Raw genomic sequence first — 20,033 nt, forward strand, 5'->3', positions numbered from 1 at the left:
TCAACAGCGCATGTCTAAGTATGCCATCGCGATCCAGGGTAGCTCCGCTAGCATTCCAGTACCAGGCCTACAAAGAGACACGTGGAGACAAACACAAACTTGCTTCCCTTCAATATTGCCAAGCACGCTAGCAACTCGCGGAGGTATTCTTTGGAAATCGTCTGAGACACATCACCTGAAGAAGAAAAGCTTATTATGAAACTACTTCAGTGGAAGTGGTGTGGGTGAATTTCCCAAATCATGCTGTTTGCTAGACCTGTCCTTGTAAATCCTATTGCGCTGACGGAAGTGTCTGTTGCTGACAGTTCCTGTCAAAAAGACTGAAAGGCACCATTCTCAACTCCTGCGTGGGTTTGAGCGGTCATGTTAATGGATGAAACGGTCAAAGTATAGATTATTATTGGTGGTTTCATGCCGTAGAACGCAAGCAGAATACCGAAAAAACAAGTGCGAAGACAAGCACCAAGAGTAATTTGCCGCTAAGTAGTTGTTTGAGTGTTATTTTCGAAGTACATGGATTTGACGTTGTTTTGAGGCCGTGTACTGAAACTTGATTTGCATCCACGAAAATATGGTGTTACGACGCTCACACGATGCCATCATGTTTTGTTACATACACACACATTCTCTAAATCTCACACACACATCCTCTCTCACACACACACACACACACTAACACACGTGTACGCCCACAAAACTCATCCCTTCATTCTCACACCTACCACACACATACTTGCACCCGCACATATCCAACCACCCACACGCACTCTCTTTCTCACGCATGCACACAAACCACACACGCACACACACACACACACACACATATGCACACACGAAATATGCAGCGGGACTACCAGCTAGATATACGTGACCAGCTAGATTCACGTGTATTATAAAGGAAAAAATGTAACCGAAAAGGTGTTCGTAAGTATCTGCGATCTGCTGAATGGCATTGGGCCTCTATGCACCTGTTATTTGTGTGTGTGTGTGTGTGTGTGTGTGTTTGTGCGCGTGTATCGGTTTTTGTGCATGCATTCGAATACATGTGTGTGTTCATCGTGCTTGTATTTGCGTGTGTGTGTGTGTGTGTGTGTAAAAGAAGAGTAAATAATTACTGTGTCCGTTCCCGAAGGTAACTCACAACGGCCGCTCATACCCGGTAAACCCTAGCGGCAGATGCAGCGCCTAACGATGGAGGTGAGTGGATAAGTCTCACAACCACCTCTCGTATCTCAATCATGGTATTTGACCAACCCACTGTGCCTGCGTGTGTGTTTTTGTGTATAATACTTGCGTGTGTGTGTGTGTGTGTCATTGCATCCGAGTGATTCTGGGTGTGTCATGGGACCAGCAGTGGCAGGAGCGCATTTTTTCTATGGAAGTAGCCCAACGCTTTGGTATGCCGTCGTCAATGGCGCAGGTCGCGAGCTGTCACCATTCACGCTGGCTTGGCCACCTTGGGCGAATGGAGGATTCTCATCTCCCCAATCGCGTTCTGTTTGCTGAGAGACTCAAACCAAGGCCCAGACACGGTCCCAAGAAACGTTGGAGGGACATCGTCACTGCTGATCTGAGTGGTCGGTGTGTGACAGGTGACTTGTGCGACTTGGCGCAGAACAGAGGAGACTGGCGCCTCAAGTGCAATCGTCCCCGGCTGGGTGTGCCAGAGCCTAGAGTGTTCATCTGCAGCTGTGGCAGGGACTTCCGTTGGCCCAACGATCTTACCCGCCACAGGAAATACTGCAACTCCTAATGCTATCATTGCACGGAGCAATGGGCAACCAAAAGTCCAAAGTGGGGGGGGGGGTGTATAAATGTACACTAGTAGCAACTATTACCTTCACTGGGGGCAGGGGTAACTGCAGTTTTATCCCTCGACGGATACACTGTTGCCGTCAATGCTTTTTCTACATCTTGTCCTCACCCACTTACTGAGGTATGGTTAGCCCATAAGTGGGATCATTTTCAAGTCCTACCAGAGTTTTGGGGATTTCAATAGCCAGTTGAGCCATCTTTCCAAGATTCCTTTTGAGTCTCTCTCCTTCCTCCCGGGGAGACCCACGTGACCAGGTTTGGCAGTGACCAACAAGTACAATAAATTCATCTTCAATAATTCTTGTGTGTGTGTGTATGTATGTGTGTGTGTGCCTGTGTGTGTGCCTGTTTGTGTGCGTGCGTGTGTGTATGCATTTGGATGCCTGCTGCTGGGCGCATGCAGTCAATGTATTGCGCGCCTGAACCTCAACTTTTTCCTCTCATTCTACACATTCCGCGACCGTGCTGCCGCCCTTGTTTCCCATTTGGTCTGTAGTAGGCATTTCCCAAAGCGCAGGCCGAAAAATTCACCAAAAACTGTGGTTTTGAAGAAATCACCAATCTTTTGGCCGAATATGTATTTTTCGCACTGAATTCGCCAAAAATCGATGTTTGTTACTAGCCAACATGGTATTCCGCTATTCAATACGCTGGACAGGTTAAAGATAGCAATACGATTCGTACTAGGAATATATCCAACAGGATTGACTATGTGGTTGCTCCACCACATTGACAGCCTATCATTAACAAGGCCCGATCGTATCCTGGTACAAAAGTGTTCAGTTATTGAACCACGTATGTCGCATTATTTTCGATTCACTTCGTAGTGTTGCTAACTGCCCGTATTTGTCCGTATTTTTACGGAAAACGAAATTTTGTCCGCAGTACCGATTTCAATCGATTATCCCGCAAACGATCATGTATATGAACGATCACTAAAACCATCGTAACTCCTTCGTTTCTTGTGCTAATTCAATAATCGAATGGCCTACGTGGTAGAAAAACTCCAAACTGTCTGTTGTGAACCCTCTGGTTCTCTAAAGTGTCAGGAACGAACGACCCCTCACGGCACGAGGACAACTATTTATTCTCAACAGTATATTTCACTTCCATCGACTTATAATAATGAACAATGAATGAATGAATGAATGAATGAACCGACATTTGTGTACTTTATTCATGCAATGTAAAAAACGGTGGAGACGATGTGCAATAAAACGATGAAAATATGAAGAAATGGTGTAGGGAAAAAAATTGGATTCAAACAAGTTTTCGTACAACACTCATCAGGAATCGTCGTTGTACTAAAGGACACTGAAACTAAAATTGAACTATTATAGAAAATCTAAGTTAGAGAAATAACACTAAGAGCAACAACAGTGAAATATACAAGTGTGAATTTTAATAATCAAAGCGAGAACTGAACAAAGGGGGAAGGAAGGAAAGACAACGTGATAACACATAACAGCAGTACATTACACCTAGAACATTAACGGCCAAGCTTGGCCGCACTAAACACGACACGTTACTTGAACAATTTCAACCCAATTATACTATCTTTCTGTACACACAAATTAGGCTTGTACAGACGCTGATAGATAGCTTCCAACACTTTTAACTGTAGTCCATAACCATGACGACCACGGCACAATACAGTGAACGAAGAGTCGGAATACGCACCGCAACAATCAGGACTAGCCAGCAGATGATTGTACACTGAAGACTTGCTACCACAAAACCTACGCACAACACTAACACTCTCACCGGCACTCTCACCATCGATCCCATCACTGCTCTCCGACTCACTGCTCCCTCCGCCGTCCGTTCCATCCTCCGCTTCCTCTGTACTCTCTCTGTCTCGTCCATCCCGCCTGACCGGGTCCATTGAACTCAACTCGGCCGTCCCCCTGCTATCACGTCCCTCCTTTCGCCCTCGTCCGCTGAGTGCGTAGCTTCTGTTGTAGTTGGCTGTTGATCGTCTTGGTCTTTCAATTATGGGCTTGGATGGTGGATTAGTTGTGGTTGCTGTAGATTGCGTTGTTGGTGTTGGTGTGGGAGTTACTGATATGCAAGGTGGGTCTTTTTGAGTCGGCATTTGTAGTGTTAATGCAGCTCTCAGTGTTGCTCGCAATCTACAGCAACCACAACTAATCCACCATCCAAGCCCATAATTGAAAGACCAAGACGATCAACAGCCAACTACAACAGAAGCTACGCACTCAGCGGACGAGGGCGAAAGGAGGGACGTGATAGCAGGGGGACGGCCGAGTTGAGTTCAATGGACCCGGTCAGGCGGGATGGACCAGACAGAGAGAGTACAGAGGAAGCGGAGGATGGAACGGACGGCGGAGGGAGCAGTGAGTCGGAGAGCAGTGATGGGATCGATGGTGAGAGTGCCGGTGAGAGTGTTAGTGTTGTGCGTAGGTTTCGTGGTAGCAAGTCTTCAGTGTACAATCATCTGCTGGCTAGTCCTGATTGTTGCGGTGCGTATTCCGACTCTTCGTTCACTGTATTGTGCCGTGGTCGTCATGGTTATGGACTACAGTTAAAAGTGTTGGAAGCTATCTATCAGCGTCTGTACAAGCCTAATTTGTGTGTACAGAAAGATAGTATAATTGGGTTGAAATTGTTCAAGTAACGTGTCGTGTTTAGTGCGGCCAAGCTTGGCCGTTAATGTTCTAGGTGTAATGTACTGCTGTTATGTGTTATCACGTTGTCTTTCCTTCCTTTCTCCTTTGTTCAGTTATCGCTTTGATTTTTAAAATTCACACTTGTATATTTCACTGTTGTTGCTCTTAGTGTTATTTCTCTAATTTAGATTTTCTATAATAGTTCAATTTTTGTTTCAGTGTCCTTTAGTACAACGACGATTCCTGATGAGTGTTGTACGAAAACTTGTTTGAATCCATATTTTTCCCTACACCATTTCTTCATATTTTCATCGTTTTATTGCACATCGTCTCCACCGTTTTTTACATTGCATGAATAAAGTACACAAATGTCGGTTCAGCTAGTTTTATTGATTGCGGTTATTACATTGATTTCATGAATGAATGAACTAACACTAAAACCACCAGGTAGTTATAGCGTGAAAATGACAGCGTATATGAGAAAAGCATACACATACCACATACAACAACAGCGCACACAGCAAAACCGCACATAGCGCATGTAGCGTATACCACGTCGAAATCATCAGCGGTACGGCGGAGTCGGGATACAACTGCATTGAAACGAACAGAATGTCACAAGCGAGAAGGCCTTTCACTCTCGAGAACTTGTGGTTTCACAACACTGTCCAATGCAACGATGGCTGAAGCGATCTCGGACTAATGAGATATCGCTCGCCGTATTCAGGCATTCTTTCCTTGGGAAAATCAAATTTTTAGTCGAGCTCTTCGCCATTTCGGGGGGAAATCCCTCTTTGCCTGCTCTTTGAGCGACTGAGCACTTTATAATGATGTAGCGGGATGAAGATTTTTTTGAATCGGCTCGAAAATTTTTAGCGTTCCGTGAAGGAGGAGAGTGGAATGGTGTTGTTGGGACGATTTGCTTGCATATTAGGCTTGGAGACGACCTTGCTGTGTTACCGTGCCTGCTTTGATATTGCTTCATAACGGAGGTTGGCGTCCTGGCGTTGACTCTGCTTATGTAGTATCCCTGCCCGACCAATACGGAAGCAATACTGAGCTTTGCCTGATGTATAGTTAGTGTATCTCCGTATGAATGCGTACGGCGTCTGCTGCATAAAAGCTGCTGCGCATTTCTGTTTAGATTAGATTAGATTAGATAGCAATGAAAGCTAACTCGAAGAAGAAGGAGTCAACCTCTTGGTGAGCACCGGAGAGAAAGTTATTTATTTTGCCGCTTCTTCTTTCACTAATAATTATATCTCAGGTGTGTACCTGAAAGTAGAATAAGAGTAATTCTTGTTAATTGCACCGCGCCTACCACTCGGCTACCTATTACATTGGTGGCAGCGGTGTAGTTTTAAATAAAACAACGTGATTCGACCCCAGACTCCGATGGCTCAACCCGCTACAGCTCCGTGCGACGAATCAAGATGAGAATCATGTTTCTTGCCTTCCTCGGCCTGGCACTGCTTATTAGCCTGCAGCTCAGTCAGGATGCTAGCGTGGATTACCCTTCTTTCCGCACGGCATCCACTGGAGACTCTAATGGCGATTCCAAGCGACCCGCTACCTACATGTATACTACCGGTGGTGATGGCGAAGCTGATGAGGACGACGACATGCAGGCTGCCGACCAAGATAAGGAGGGTATTCCCGAAGACCAGCAGCGTTTGATTTTCGCCGGCACGCAGTTGGCAGACGGCCGAACCCTGAGTGACTACAACGTTCGGCAGGAGTCCACTATTCACTTGGGACTTCGTGTCCGTAGTGGGATGCAAATTTTCGTCATCACTCTTCCTGGCTAGACCATCACTCTTTACGTCGCGCAAGGCGATGCTATCGACAATGTGAAGACCACGATTCAAGACGAGGAGGGAGGTCATTTGTCTGACGCCGAGCTAGCCGCTCTGAGTGACCCGCTCAACCAAGATGAAGATAAAACCTGGCTTGCCCTCCGCCGTAGCTCCAGCCGCCGCGGTGGTTACTAACGCTGATTCCAGGTATGGCATTTTCTTTCCTGTCTTCCTTCAGTCTCCCTGTTCTTTTCAGTCTTCCTTTATGCGAGTGTGTGAATCCAGTTTAGTTTGGTAGGCGTCTGATCATGGTGAGCCACGGCTTACCTAAGTAACCTGGTGAGAGAAGTGTGTGAGAATCCCCTTTTACACTCCAGGTGTGTACCGGAGTAAGTTCCCACGATGCAGTGCATTTTTTTGATATTGTGAATTTCCTGGCAGTTTGAGCCCGCGATGTGCAGAAATTTGGCTGTCTTTCACGTCCTGTTTGGAGGAAGTTGACAATTGTACTGAATTCGTACGTAGGCTTCACAAGTGAACTAAATCAGTCAAAATGTTGACCTGAAAAACGAGTACGGAAAACTCTGAAAAATTCTGCAAATGGGACTGGGCAATACGCATGGGGGTAGCGGGCACTTGGTAACACTGACTTTGTCTGGTTTCAGGCCCAGCCGTGGCACTGCTGATGTGGTGTGGACACAGCGCTAGATTTCAGCTAAAGCCACCCACTTCGTGTGGGATCGCCACGTCCTTGGCCTCGACATGTCAAAAGCATTTGACAACAGTAGCTTCATAAAGCTTGCAATTGCCACGGCCTCACTAATCACGTTCATGGTCCGACTCGTATCTCAACGGCGTGCCCATCTGGTACAAATATCGATCTCATTCTTTCAGCTAGTCAAGACATCAGTGAGTGCCACGTCCTGCCTTTGACCATTAGCGACCACTTTGGGATTGAGGCTAACCTGCACCTTCAGGTTTCTCGCAGCGTGTCACCTCAGGCAATAGAGCGGGCCCGAGCTCAGAGAAATACTCCGTCGGTGAACCTCTGCGAATTCCGTCGGGATGTCAGCTCCGTAGGGCTGGATGATTTTACTAACACGCGGGATGTGGACACCATGTGGGCGTCGTGGCACACCAAATTCTTGGCTGTCGTTGACAAGCATGCACCCATCCGCTATGTATCCTCCAACCGCAAATCCCATCCGCCCTGGTCCGACAGAGAGCTCCACAAGCTCAACCAACGTAAAAACCAGCTACACCGACGGTGGCTACGCGATAAGGGAAACCAGAATCTTCACGTACAGTTCAAGTGTTAGCTGCTCCCGGCTACTGATGCCCCCTCACACCGGAACACAGGGGTTTTATATGATTGGATAATTTATAGAAGTATTCGATAAGAGTGTAGACAGAAGGAGAACAGGACAACGACCACTCAAGACTAGACTAGAACAGAACAGAACCTGGAGCATGCGCTCTTCTATGTGAGTGGCTCATCGCCAAGGGGAACGAGGGGTAAATACGAATAGTGAGTATTCAGGTCGTAGCATACATACACCTATTACACTGTGCCCCCTAGCTAAAATTCACGTCCAAGGGAATGAACGAAATACCTAGGAAACAAACAAAAGAAAACAAACCAAATAATAAACTCAGTCCAGGAGATAGTCAGCTAGTCGAGCAGGTGCAGTACGAACACGGCAAGAACGACGAGGAACAGGAGAAGAAGTACGGACCGGATCAGACGACGGCGGCTGTAGCGGCGGAAAATCATCATCGGACAGCGTAATCGGGTCAGGACGAGAAGCAGTGACGGCAGGCGGTTGACAGTCGGGAGGACGGAAAAAGGCTTCAGGCGGATGAACAAACTTGCCACTGGCAGCATCATATCGGGTGAAACACTCGGACAGAGCAGGATCAGCATACGGAGCAAGAAGACTCTGAGGCTTGTAACAACCCGGCAACGGTCCAGCGGAAGAGGTACCAGGAGGACGAACAAAAACGGCCGGAGGAAGAATCTCGGCAGCCGGAGGAACATCAGCAGCAAGTGGCATTTCATCAGCAGCTGACAACGGAATATCACGGGCAAGAGGCGGCGGATTCGGCGGAGGAGACGGGGCAGCATCTTGCGGCTGTGTTGGTGCCAGTGGCGGAGACTCACTGTGCACATGTGCTTCAGGTTCGGCTATCAAGCGCGACAGACCATCAGCATTCAGATGTTGGCGACCTAGACGGTGGACGACTCGGAATTTATATTCGGATAAACAGTCAAGCCAACGTGCTTTCCGTCCGCGGGGTTCCTTCAGGTTCCGGAGTGCAGTCAACGCAGTATTGTCCGTCCTGGCAACAAATGGTCGTGCCAACAAGTAGTGCCTGAAATACTCCGCAAAATAGACCAGAGCAAGGGCCTCACGATCGCTAGCATCGTAGTTGCGCTCAGCTTTCGTCAGTACACGACTGCCGTACCCAATTGATCGCTCAGTTCCATCCTGGATCTGGCTGAGGACTGCACCAATCGACACATTGCTCCCATCGGTGTCCAGAATGAATGCACCTGCTGAATCTTCAAACTGGGGGTACGCCATCACCGGCGCACTGGCAAGCGAACGCTTCAGAGCCTGGAACGCCGCTTCGCAAGCTTTCGACCACGCAAAGCGAGCATTCTTGCCTGTCAGAGCAGTCAGCGGAGCAGCACGCTGGGCGAACCCACGGATGAAGCGGCGATAATATCCAGCGAAGCCAAGGAACTCGCGGACAGCTGTGACAGATTTCGGAGTCTTCCAGTTCCTGACCGCGACGAGTTTGGCTTCATCCGGGGAGATGCCCTCCGCTGACACGCAGTGTCCTAAGAAATTGACCTCCTCCTGGAAGAAGGAGCATTTCTTCAGATTGAACCGCAGTCCAGCGGACCGAACTCGCGCGAACACGGGCAGCAGAATCTGGAGTTGGCCAGACAGCGTTTCGCTGGCATTCAGGACATCATCAAAGAACACGCGGCAGAATGGCTGGGCCGGTGTGTTACATAAGCCACTCAGGACTGCTTCCATCACACGCTGAAATGTCGCTGGGCCATTCCTGCAGCCCATCGGCAGAACATTGAACTCAAACAAGCCCAGTGGCGTGGTAAATGCCGTCTTAGACTTGTCGCTTCCTTCCATTGCTATTTGCCAGTATCCTGACGCTAAGTCAAGGGACGTGAAATACCGACAGCCAGACAGGGAATCAAGCATGTCATCCGCCCGGGGAATCGGGTAGGCGTCAGTTTCGGTGACAGAGTTCAACTTCCTGTAGTCGATACAGAGTCGAAGAGAGCCATCCTTCTTTGGCACCAATACTACGGGTGATGCCCACGGACTAATCGATTCTTGTATTATGCCTTGCTTCAACAGCGTATTCAGTAGATCTTGCAGAGCCTTCCGGCGGTGATATGGAATCCGCCTGGTAGGTTGTTTTATAGGGTTATTTTGTCCTGTGTTAATTTTATGAGGGAATATGTCACAGTAGCCATAGTCATCATCATGCAAGATAAATAAATCGTGGTTATCATGAAGTAGTTCAGTGAGCGTGCGAGACTGTTCTGTGGAGAGATGATTTTGTGCGTTGATATATTCATCGATGACTTTCTTGCGTTGCTCAGTTAGCGGGATCGGGTCGGGTGAAACTGAGGAAACCATAGCTTCAGTGTCGTCAATATGTTCACAATCTGTAGGAATTTGATGAAGTCCGGCAACATTGGTATTTTTATGAATGAGTATAGGATGATTTGCATGATTTTCAACAGCCACAACCACACGTGTTTGGTTAAGGCCAACAGTTACAAGACTAGGAGTCACTGCCACATCTGGATGCTTCGCCATAAAGGACTCCAATGGATCTGCCACGCAATCCATCGCAACCGTGCACACATCAACAGCTGCACAAGGCACCAAGACAACATGTCCTGCAGGTACCGACAACTCCATCTCAAACACCACACGAGATGAGTATACCACAGGGTCAGCCACGTGCACACTCTCGGGCGCACACGCCGGGACAACGCCAGGTCGAGCCATGGGTTCAACAACCCGTGCAGACAATGAATCGTCAAGGGCAACACGAGAAGAATACGACGAAACAGGTACATCGTCGGAGCATGCATCAGAATGAGGAGTATGAGTATTACATGAGGGGGAAGTATTACGCGGAACAATACGATCATAAGGCGTACGTAACGGAGAACACCCAGAACCAGAAACATGCAACGGAACAGACACATCGCCAAACATCACAACACCACGAGCAATATCTAATACACCACCATGCTGCAACAAAAAATCAGAACCAAGAATCATGTCACAGTGAATACCAGGAGAGACAACAACCGTGTGCTGGAAAGACAGATTTCCTAGCGACATACACAGATCTATAGACCCAACGACAGGAAGTTGTGCGCCATTGACTGCACACAACCGCGGAGCAGACTCTAGAGGAGGTCGCTCTGTCAAATTAGGCAACAATTTAGAATGCACTAACGACACACTTGAACCAGAATCAACAAGAGCAACAACAGGAGACGAAGACGAAAGACAAACATCAACGTGCACAATAATGGGTGAGATCGCACCACATACCTCCTCGAGGGGCTCCACTCGGACGACTGACGGCGGCCCCGTGTCGCCAGTCCTACCTAGTTTTTTTGCGTGCGTTCAAGATGCAATGAAGTGGCCCTCTTCACCACATCCATGGCACACTCCACGGACAGGCCTCGCAAAACTCTGGCCACGACCACGACTAGGCGCACCAGCACCAGCACCACGAGCAACAAAACGTACATGGTCTTGCTGGGGTCGGGTGGGGCGATACAGACTCACGCTCTCCATTTTCGCCTCCAAAGCAGAGAGACGCGAATCAAAGCTCGACAAAAGCGAAGCCAACTGGTCTCGCTCAGATTCCGACTTCAGTGGACCGACTGCTTTGTAGGGGTCACGACCATGAGCAGTGCGACGGGGCTTCACTTCCGGAGCAGCAGCAAATACGGGCTGTGCGTACTGGTGAGGTACGGTGCGGGCCTGCTCGCGAGCATAAATAGCATCTACCTCGATGGCCTTTTGGACCGCCGCATCCAAATCACTGGGCCGAGGTGACGCCAACGCCAAGCGCAAATCCTTCGATATCAATAAAAAGTTGCAAAAGCATTGAATCAAGCAGTGCACCTTGTTGTCCTGGGTAGGCTCGACGAGCGAGCCGACGAAGTTCCGTGGCATACCCGTGCTGAGTTTCACTCGCCAGCTTCACTCGCTGGCGAAGACTGGCCTCGTGCATCAATGCTTGCTGGGGCGGCTCAAGACGGACATGCAGAGCCTTGACTGTGTCGGAAAAGTTCAGGTCAGGCGTGTGAGTTAGAATTTCGGTGAACATCTCATGAGCTGTACCAACAAGGCGAGCAGGTAGTAGCCGTAGCCTTTGTTCGTCGTCGTACCCACTCAGCTCGCATGTGTGGACGAAATGCCTCATGTACGTGGTGAAATCTTGGCCTGGCTGATTTGCTGATGTCTCAGGAAGCAAAACTGGCTTCGGCAGTGGACGTGCATGTGGTGTGTCTGTTTCCGGCAAACGAAAACGATGGGACAACCCTTGTACCGGCGAACTCTCGCGCTCTTCAGCAATGTTCATTATAGCAATAAAAACTGCTTTATGGCAGTTTTCTAAAAAATGTTATTGTGTTCTAGTCCATGGACCCCGTCTAAAAAGTAAGAAATTAACGAATTGTGGTAGCCGAAAATTAAAATTTCACACAAAACCTCACAATAATCACACACAGGATGAAAACAAGAAGACCTTTTCCCCTCGTGGTACATGGTGGTCCTCTTTCCTATTCATGCATGTTGGCGCAGTACTCGTACAAGTCACCCGTGAAGCGTCAGACCAAGATGGACTCTTGGTCAGACTAAACAAGTGTTGAAAGCAGTATTTTTTTTAAACTAAGATCCTCAAGTGCTGTGATTATTGTGAGGTTTTGTGTGAAATTTTAATTTTCGGCTATCACATTTCGTTACTTTCTTACTTTTTAGACGGGGTCCATGGACTAGAACACAATAACCTTTTTTAGAAAACTGCCATAAAGCAGTTTTTATTGCTATAATTTCTTTTGTTTTTTTAGCTAAGGATATTGAAGTTGAAGACACCACTGCAGCTGTACTTATGGTTAATAAAATATGGTGGTAAAGATACACCTGGCAATATGGCGGTAAACAGTGTCGGCAGGCGTGTGTTTACCGCCATATTGCCAGGTGTGTCTTTACCAGGGAGTAGTACAATACAGTATTGTACTACTCCCTGGTCTTTACCACCATATTTATCAGCTATTATGGATATTATAATAATTGTGTCACCAATGGAATGCCCTAAATGATGGCCTACATGTGCATCATATCAAATTCAATACCGTATTATACGCATTGATGTGCAAGCCTTTTCTTGTAGAAAATGGCACTAGTCTTGCATATTCATGTTCTTCTGCACGGGAATCATATGGGTAGTGGCGGTGATACTTTTTTTTATACGCAGGTCATTCTGTGGATGTTGCTGTCGCAGAATTTCATGACTCTGTCATAAAATTCAGATGTCCACACCCTAAATCACATTTACTTGAGAATTGTAACCAGGTGCGTGCCCAGCAGATGTTTTTGTTGATTCTGTTTTTATAATTGTAGTCATGGGTTGTCGTGATAAGGTCATCCGGCATCATATTGTACTGAAATCGTAATCCTGTTGATGTCGATAAAACTTTTGGAAGTACTTCTTGATGTAGTTCAATGACTTCAAAGTGTTACAAGTCCACGATTGTCTAAAACAACACAGGAAAGTAGGAACAATAAACATGTATTAAAATGTAAACAAATACATTGTTGAGTCCGACACCTCGTTCCAACAACTACACTGATCCTGAGGATATAAGGGGCAAGGATATATGGTTGGAGGTACTGAGAGATAAACAAGGCACTCCATAATAATAAAATGTTACACGACTTTGGGGGAGTATGAATGATATCCAGTCAAACCTCTTTAGGACGAACATCAAGGGACCGATGGTATTTGTTCTGTGAGTTTGTCTTAAACCTTATTTTATAACGAGTGAATACAATTATTTCTCCAATAGAGACACGAATAGATTTCTTCTACAGCGAAAGATTCTAAGCCAGACCAAACCATTAACTCGTCTTGTATGAAACAAATGAGTCACTGAACTTTTCTTTAGCAACATGACGGCAACTGAAACAACAACAGAGAAAATACGATACATGTACAGCACATTCTTGCAGGTACTACAAACAGATTGCAGATCGTAATTCTTGCTCTGCCGGCACACAACTCTATTTGGGGCAGTGCAATCTCGGCGCTACTCACAAATCAAACAGCCCAGACTCGAGTAAACAAATCCAATCGTACGAGATGTTCACGAGACTGCACCCATTGGCTTGTTTCCTATGCAGCAAACAAGTCACTGAATGCATGAACCTCTCCATAACGGAGATTTCCCTGATATGCAAATTTATTTTGCATACTCGGCCAATGCGTCCTTGAACCTTTCCTTCCAGATTGGAAACTGCCAACGATGCTATGCCACTGCAAAATTCAGATTCTACCCTATGATCGGAGCACGGAATGCCGGAAGCAATCATGACCAGTGCCTTACTTGTAACATACCAATGTACAATGCACATAAGTATTTCGACAACACATCGAAGCCTCAGCAGCAACATAAGCCTTACCGTCAAGAAGGTGAACTCGCGTTCTTCGCACACTGTTGGCAAGGCGGCAAAGAGATACGAATGGATCTAAATCCGAATAAAATCAGCACACGTTTCCGTAAATGAAAGTGTGAGCATAAGCAAATGAATCGAAGGAAACTGGTCAACTCAGAGATCACCTGTCATTGAGTATTCCGTAAAAGGAGGCCTCGACAGCAGAAAAGCTAATTTAGAAAAGAGATCTTGTCAGCTTTTCCATTATTTATTGTATTCCACCTAAAATCAGCGCACTTTTCGTAAATGAAAGAGTCAACACAAGCAAATGAATCAAAGGGAACTGGTCAACTCACCTGTCATTGAGTAATATTCCGCGAAAGGAGATCTCAGCAGAGCCGAAGCGAAATAAGCCAGGACACGAAATATCTGAAACAGCTCATGCAAGAAGCAGTTCCAAAGAAGGAAGTTCCTCGCGCATGCACATCCGAAAACGGACTGCACTGCAACACAATGTCTGCCGTGCACGTGCACAGCACCCGCCCGTTGGTAGATCAAATACCGAGCACCTTACGTAGAAACTTACGTAGCCTAAGTGAAATACCGAGCACCTTACGTAGAAACTTACGTAGCATAGCGATGTCGTTTTTTCTGCCATGTGAACACAATAATAGAAAAGCTGACAGGATCGCTTTTCTAAATGTCACAGCCAGCTTCAGCGAAGCTACGCTCTAGCTTTTCTTGTCTCTTGGATTTCGCTGAACGGCCCATTGTGAAAAAAAATTGTTTTTGAATTTTTGAATTTTCGAAAAAAAAATATCTGCAAAGTTTCCCGTGGACTTGATCGACGCCTCGATCTACTATCGATCTAAATCTATTACGTAACCTATCGTGCGTAGCGGCAAACAACTAAATTTGGCAGAGACAATTCCAAATAGGCAACTACTCTACGGACACAGTGTAGACTCTACTACCCAGCTAGCAGTTATCCTATTACAGACAGCAGTCAGTACACGGCCGTTACGCAGTGGACATCTAACAAGATGGCGGCGAAAAGTTTGAAATCGCTGCGGATTTACTGAAATCCTTTCGACTTAGTACAAAATGTATAGAATTATATAATTTCGCCGGATTTAGTACTTTCTTTCGGTAAAGTCGGTCTAAACCCAAATATTTTTTGAAACGACAAGGAAGTAAGAACAGAAGTCTTCCTGTCGAAAACATCAAGAAGAAGAATATTTGATAACCGCAATCAGTAATATAAGCTGGATCGACATTTTTGTACACTGTATTCATGTATTGTAAAACTGTGGAGACAATGTGCAATAAAACGATGAAAAAATGTGAAGAAATTGTGTAGAGAAAGAAAGGGATTCAAACAAGTTTTCGTACAACACTCATCAGGAATCATCGTTGTACTAAAGGACACTGAAACAAAAATTGAACTATTATAGAAAATCTAAGTTAGAGAAATAACACTAAGAGCAACAACAGTGAAATTTACAAGTGTGAATTTTAACAATCAAAGCGAGAAATGAACAAAGGAGAAAGGAAGGAAAGACAACGTGATAACACATAACAGCAGTACATTACACCTAGAACATTAACGGCCAAGCTTGGCCGCACTAAACACGACACGTTACTTGAACAATTTCAACCCAATTATACTATCTTTCTGTACACACAAATTAGGCTTGTACAGACGCTGATAGATAGCTTCCAACACTTTTAACTGTAGTCCATAACCATGACGACCACGGCACAATACAGTGAACGAAGAGTCAGAATACGCACCGCAACAATCAGGACTAGCCAGCAGATGATTGTACACTGAAGACTTGCTACCACGAAACCTACGCACAACACTAACACTCTCACCGGCACTCTCACCATCACTCCCATCACTGCTCTTCGACTCACTGCTCCCTCCGCCGTCCGTTCCATCCTCCGCTTCCTCTGCACTCTCTCTGTCTCGTCCATCCCGCCTGACCGGGTCCATTGAACCCAACTCGGCCGTCCCCCTGCTATCACGTCCCTCCTTTCGCCCTCGTCCGCTGAGTGCGTAGCTTCTGTTGTAGTTGGCTGTTGATCGTCTTGGTCTTTCAATTATGGGCTTGGATGGTGGATTAGTTGTGGTTGCTGTAGATTGCGTTGTTGGTGTTGGTGTGGGAGTTACTGATATGCAAGGTGGGTCTTTTTGAGCCGGCATTTGTAGTGTTAATGCAGCTGTCAGTGTTGCTCGCGGTCTGCCACTGGCAAGCTCCACCGCCGCAAGAACCGATGGCGGAGGATCAGGAGGAGGCAGTGGGACCGGGACCGCAAGCGGCACCGCCCCAGCCAAAGCCGCCGGGGGCACTGACGAGGGAACCACCGACGGCCGGAGCAAAGGCGGCGACACAAGCCGACCCGATGAGCCACCACGCCCATTCTCCTCCACCACCGCCACCAACGACGGCGGAGCAAGCACAGTCTGAGAGCCAGGATCCGCGGGTTGTGTAGGCAACGGCTGTGTGGTTAATGGTTGTTTTCTAGGTCGCCCTCGCTTCGGTCTTTGTTGTTGTGCGCAAGGTGGAAGTATGTGACGTGGTGTGTGTTGTTTGATGCGTGCGTTTAGGTGCTGAACAGTCCTACCAACATACCGACTAGCGCATTGTCGGCATTCAAAGTTGTAAATAAGATGACTAAGGTGAAGGGCTGGTAGGACATCCTTCCGCACCGTAAACGCACGCATCGTCGTAAAAACTGGCACAGCTGCAGGAAGAGCTTGACTTTCTCCGGTCAGTTTTCGTTAAGAACGGTTACCCTGAGTTTTTGTTGCAGAAGTTGTTGAAAGTCGAACAAACTACTAAGGCTCCTTTGTTTGGTCCTGCTCGTTGTCCCGTCTATTTATGTTTGCCTTGGAAAGGACAGGAGTCGACTAAAGTTTGTAGTGCAGTCAAGTCCGTTGTTCGTCGAACATACTATGCAGTACACTTTGTGCCAGTTTTTACGACGATGCGTGCGTTTACGGTGCGGAAGGATGTCCTACCAGCCCTTCACCTTAGTCATCTTATTTACAACTTTGAATGCCGACAATGCGCTAGTCGGTATGTTGGTAGGACTGTTCAGCACCTAAACGCACGCATCAAACAACACACACCACGTCACATACTTCCACCTTGCGCACAACAACAAAGACCGAAGCGAGGGCGACCTAGAAAACAACCATTAACCACACAGCCGTTGCCTACACAACCCGCGGATCCTGGCTCTCAGACTGTGCTTGCTCCGCCGTCGTTGGTGGCGGTGGTGGAGGAGAATGGGCGTGGTGGCTCATCGGGTCGGCTTGTGTCGCCGCCTTTGCTCCGGCCGTCGGTGGTTCCCTCGTCAGTGCCCCCGGCGGCTTTGGCTGGGGCGGTGCCGCTTGCGGTCCCGGTCCCACTGCCTCCTCCTGATCCTCCGCCATCGGTTCTTGCGGCGGTGGAGCTTGCCAGTGGCAGACCGCAAGCAACACTGACAGCTGCATTAACACTACAAATGCCGGCTCAAAAAGACCCACCTTGCATATCAGTAACTCCCACACCAACACCAACAACGCAATCTACAGCAACCACAACTAATCCACCATCCAAGCCCATAATTGAAAGACCAAGACGATCAACAGCCAACTACAACAGAAGCTACGCACTCAGCGGACGAGGGCGAAAGGAGGGACGTGATAGCAGGGGGACGGCCGAGTTGGGTTCAATGGACCCGGTCAGGCGGGATGGACGAGACAGAGAGAGTGCAGAGGAAGCGGAGGATGGAACGGACGGCGGAGGGAGCAGTGAGTCGAAGAGCAGTGATGGGAGTGATGGTGAGAGTGCCGGTGAGAGTGTTAGTGTTGTGCGTAGGTTTCGTGGTAGCAAGTCTTCAGTGTACAATCATCTGCTGGCTAGTCCTGATTGTTGCGGTGCGTATTCTGACTCTTCGTTCACTGTATTGTGCCGTGGTCGTCATGGTTATGGACTACAGTTAAAAGTGTTGGAAGCTATCTATCAGCGTCTGTACAAGCCTAATTTGTGTGTACAGAAAGATAGTATAATTGGGTTGAAATTGTTCAAGTAACGTGTCGTGTTTAGTGCGGCCAAGCTTGGCCGTTAATGTTCTAGGTGTAATGTACTGCTGTTATGTGTTATCACGTTGTCTTTCCTTCCTTTCTCCTTTGTTCATTTCTCGCTTTGATTGTTAAAATTCACACTTGTAAATTTCACTGTTGTTGCTCTTAGTGTTATTTCTCTAACTTAGATTTTCTATAATAGTTCAATTTTTGTTTCAGTGTCCTTTAGTACAACGATGATTCCTGATGAGTGTTGTACGAAAACTTGTTTGAATCCCTTTCTTTCTCTACACAATTTCTTCACATTTTTTCATCGTTTTATTGCACATTGTCTCCACAGTTTTACAATACATGAATACAGTGTACAAAAATGTCGATCCAGCTTATATTACTGATTGCGGTTATCAAATTGTTGTCTCCTCGCCGTTTGTTCAAAGAAGAATATTATTAATTGAAGGAAGTAGAAGTGAACAGTTAGACCTTACCTCTCTGGCTTTGCGTGTAGTCAGTGTTATGGCGGACTGGCTGGTTGATCTGTCTGCGATGGAGCAGTCCGCTGCCTCGATCGAAATTTGGGCCGTTGATCTGCAACGTCTGGCAGGGTGCATACGAGGTGTTGTTCTGCAACAGCATGCAGGCGCTCAAGCTCGCCGGGAATGGAACCGTATCTCTTCTCGAGCAGGTTGAACTCGGCGTGAATTCCTTCCGCGCCCTGTTCCGACAGTAGACCAAGCCCGACGTGCACTCTCCGCATCAGCGGCACAGTGTGTTCCTCAAGGAGGTGCAGCTTTGGAGTGATGTGACCTAAGCCTCTCTCCACCACCTCGCTCCGACATTTCTGTAAGAACGAGGCAATGGAGAGCTCCAATTGCTGCAGTTCCTCCTCTCCACATTTGTTGCAATGGCTGAAGGAAGATCTGCACGCTGCGTACTGGCTGAACAGGGACTTGTACCGCTCACTGACTACTTGAGCGTCATTCCGCAGAGCTGGGCACCGATCTCCAATGACAATTGCTGGGGGCTCAGTGATAGCTGTGATCACGGCGGGCTTGAGGGCACTGTGGATATGGTTCCCTACGAAAGCACCGCCGTGATAGGCCTGCCGATGGATAATGTTCTTCTGCAGTACTGGCTCTATGGACGCTTCGCACGAGCCGAGAACATCCTTGCTGCGGCGCAACTTGGCCAGTTCGTCTTCAGCAATCTTCAGCTGCGAGCTACACTGCTCTGTGTCGGCCTGTGCTTGCTCAACCTCCCGTTGTAGCACGCCTGCGAGTGCTTCTATCGCCATGCCATGTTGCTGGCCAAACAAGACGATGAAGTGCAGATGGTTCTCCAGAGTGGTGGCTTTCGCTGTTGCTTCCGAGAACGCTGTTTTGCAGCCAGACAACTTGTGATTTGCAGTTGACAAGGCTCTAAACCGTCCACTGTCTTGCTCTTCAGCGTCGCATTGTTCTGCAAGCTGCATGTCCAGAAGGCGAACCTCGCGTGTGAATACATCAAAGATCCACGGGAATACACCGAGGTCTAGGTGCAGCACTGGAATAATGGCGCTCGCAACGGGCACTGGCAATAGGACTGGTCGGATGGTGTTGTTATACAGCTTTGCCTTTGACAGCAGAGCACCTGCGCTAGTAAACTGTGCATAGTCCTCCGCCATCTTCTCTAAGGACCGTGCTCCATGCTGTACATCGCGGTTCGCTGGTAGGACCTGCATGTCTTTCTTCGTGCACAAGCAATGGAGGCAAGGCCTTACGCCACTGGAACCCGACAAGCCGTAGTTCATGGTTTGGTACTCGTAATCACCAAACAGATAAGGCACAATGGTCTTGCCTTTCCATTTCTGGCCCTGTAGCTCTGCAATTTGGTTCCGATACATTGAGAGTGCAGTTTCCAGGTTTGCCGGCAAGTCTTTCTCTGAAAACACGCAGATTGGCACAGTGTTAGCGAGTGAGTTTGGATTCATGGTGTTGGCGATTTGCATCACGAA

The sequence above is a fragment of the Sycon ciliatum genome, chromosome 2 (genome assembly GCF_964019385.1).
Source record: "Sycon ciliatum chromosome 2, ocSycCili1.1, whole genome shotgun sequence".
Lineage (NCBI taxonomy): Eukaryota > Metazoa > Porifera > Calcarea > Leucosolenida > Sycettidae > Sycon > Sycon ciliatum.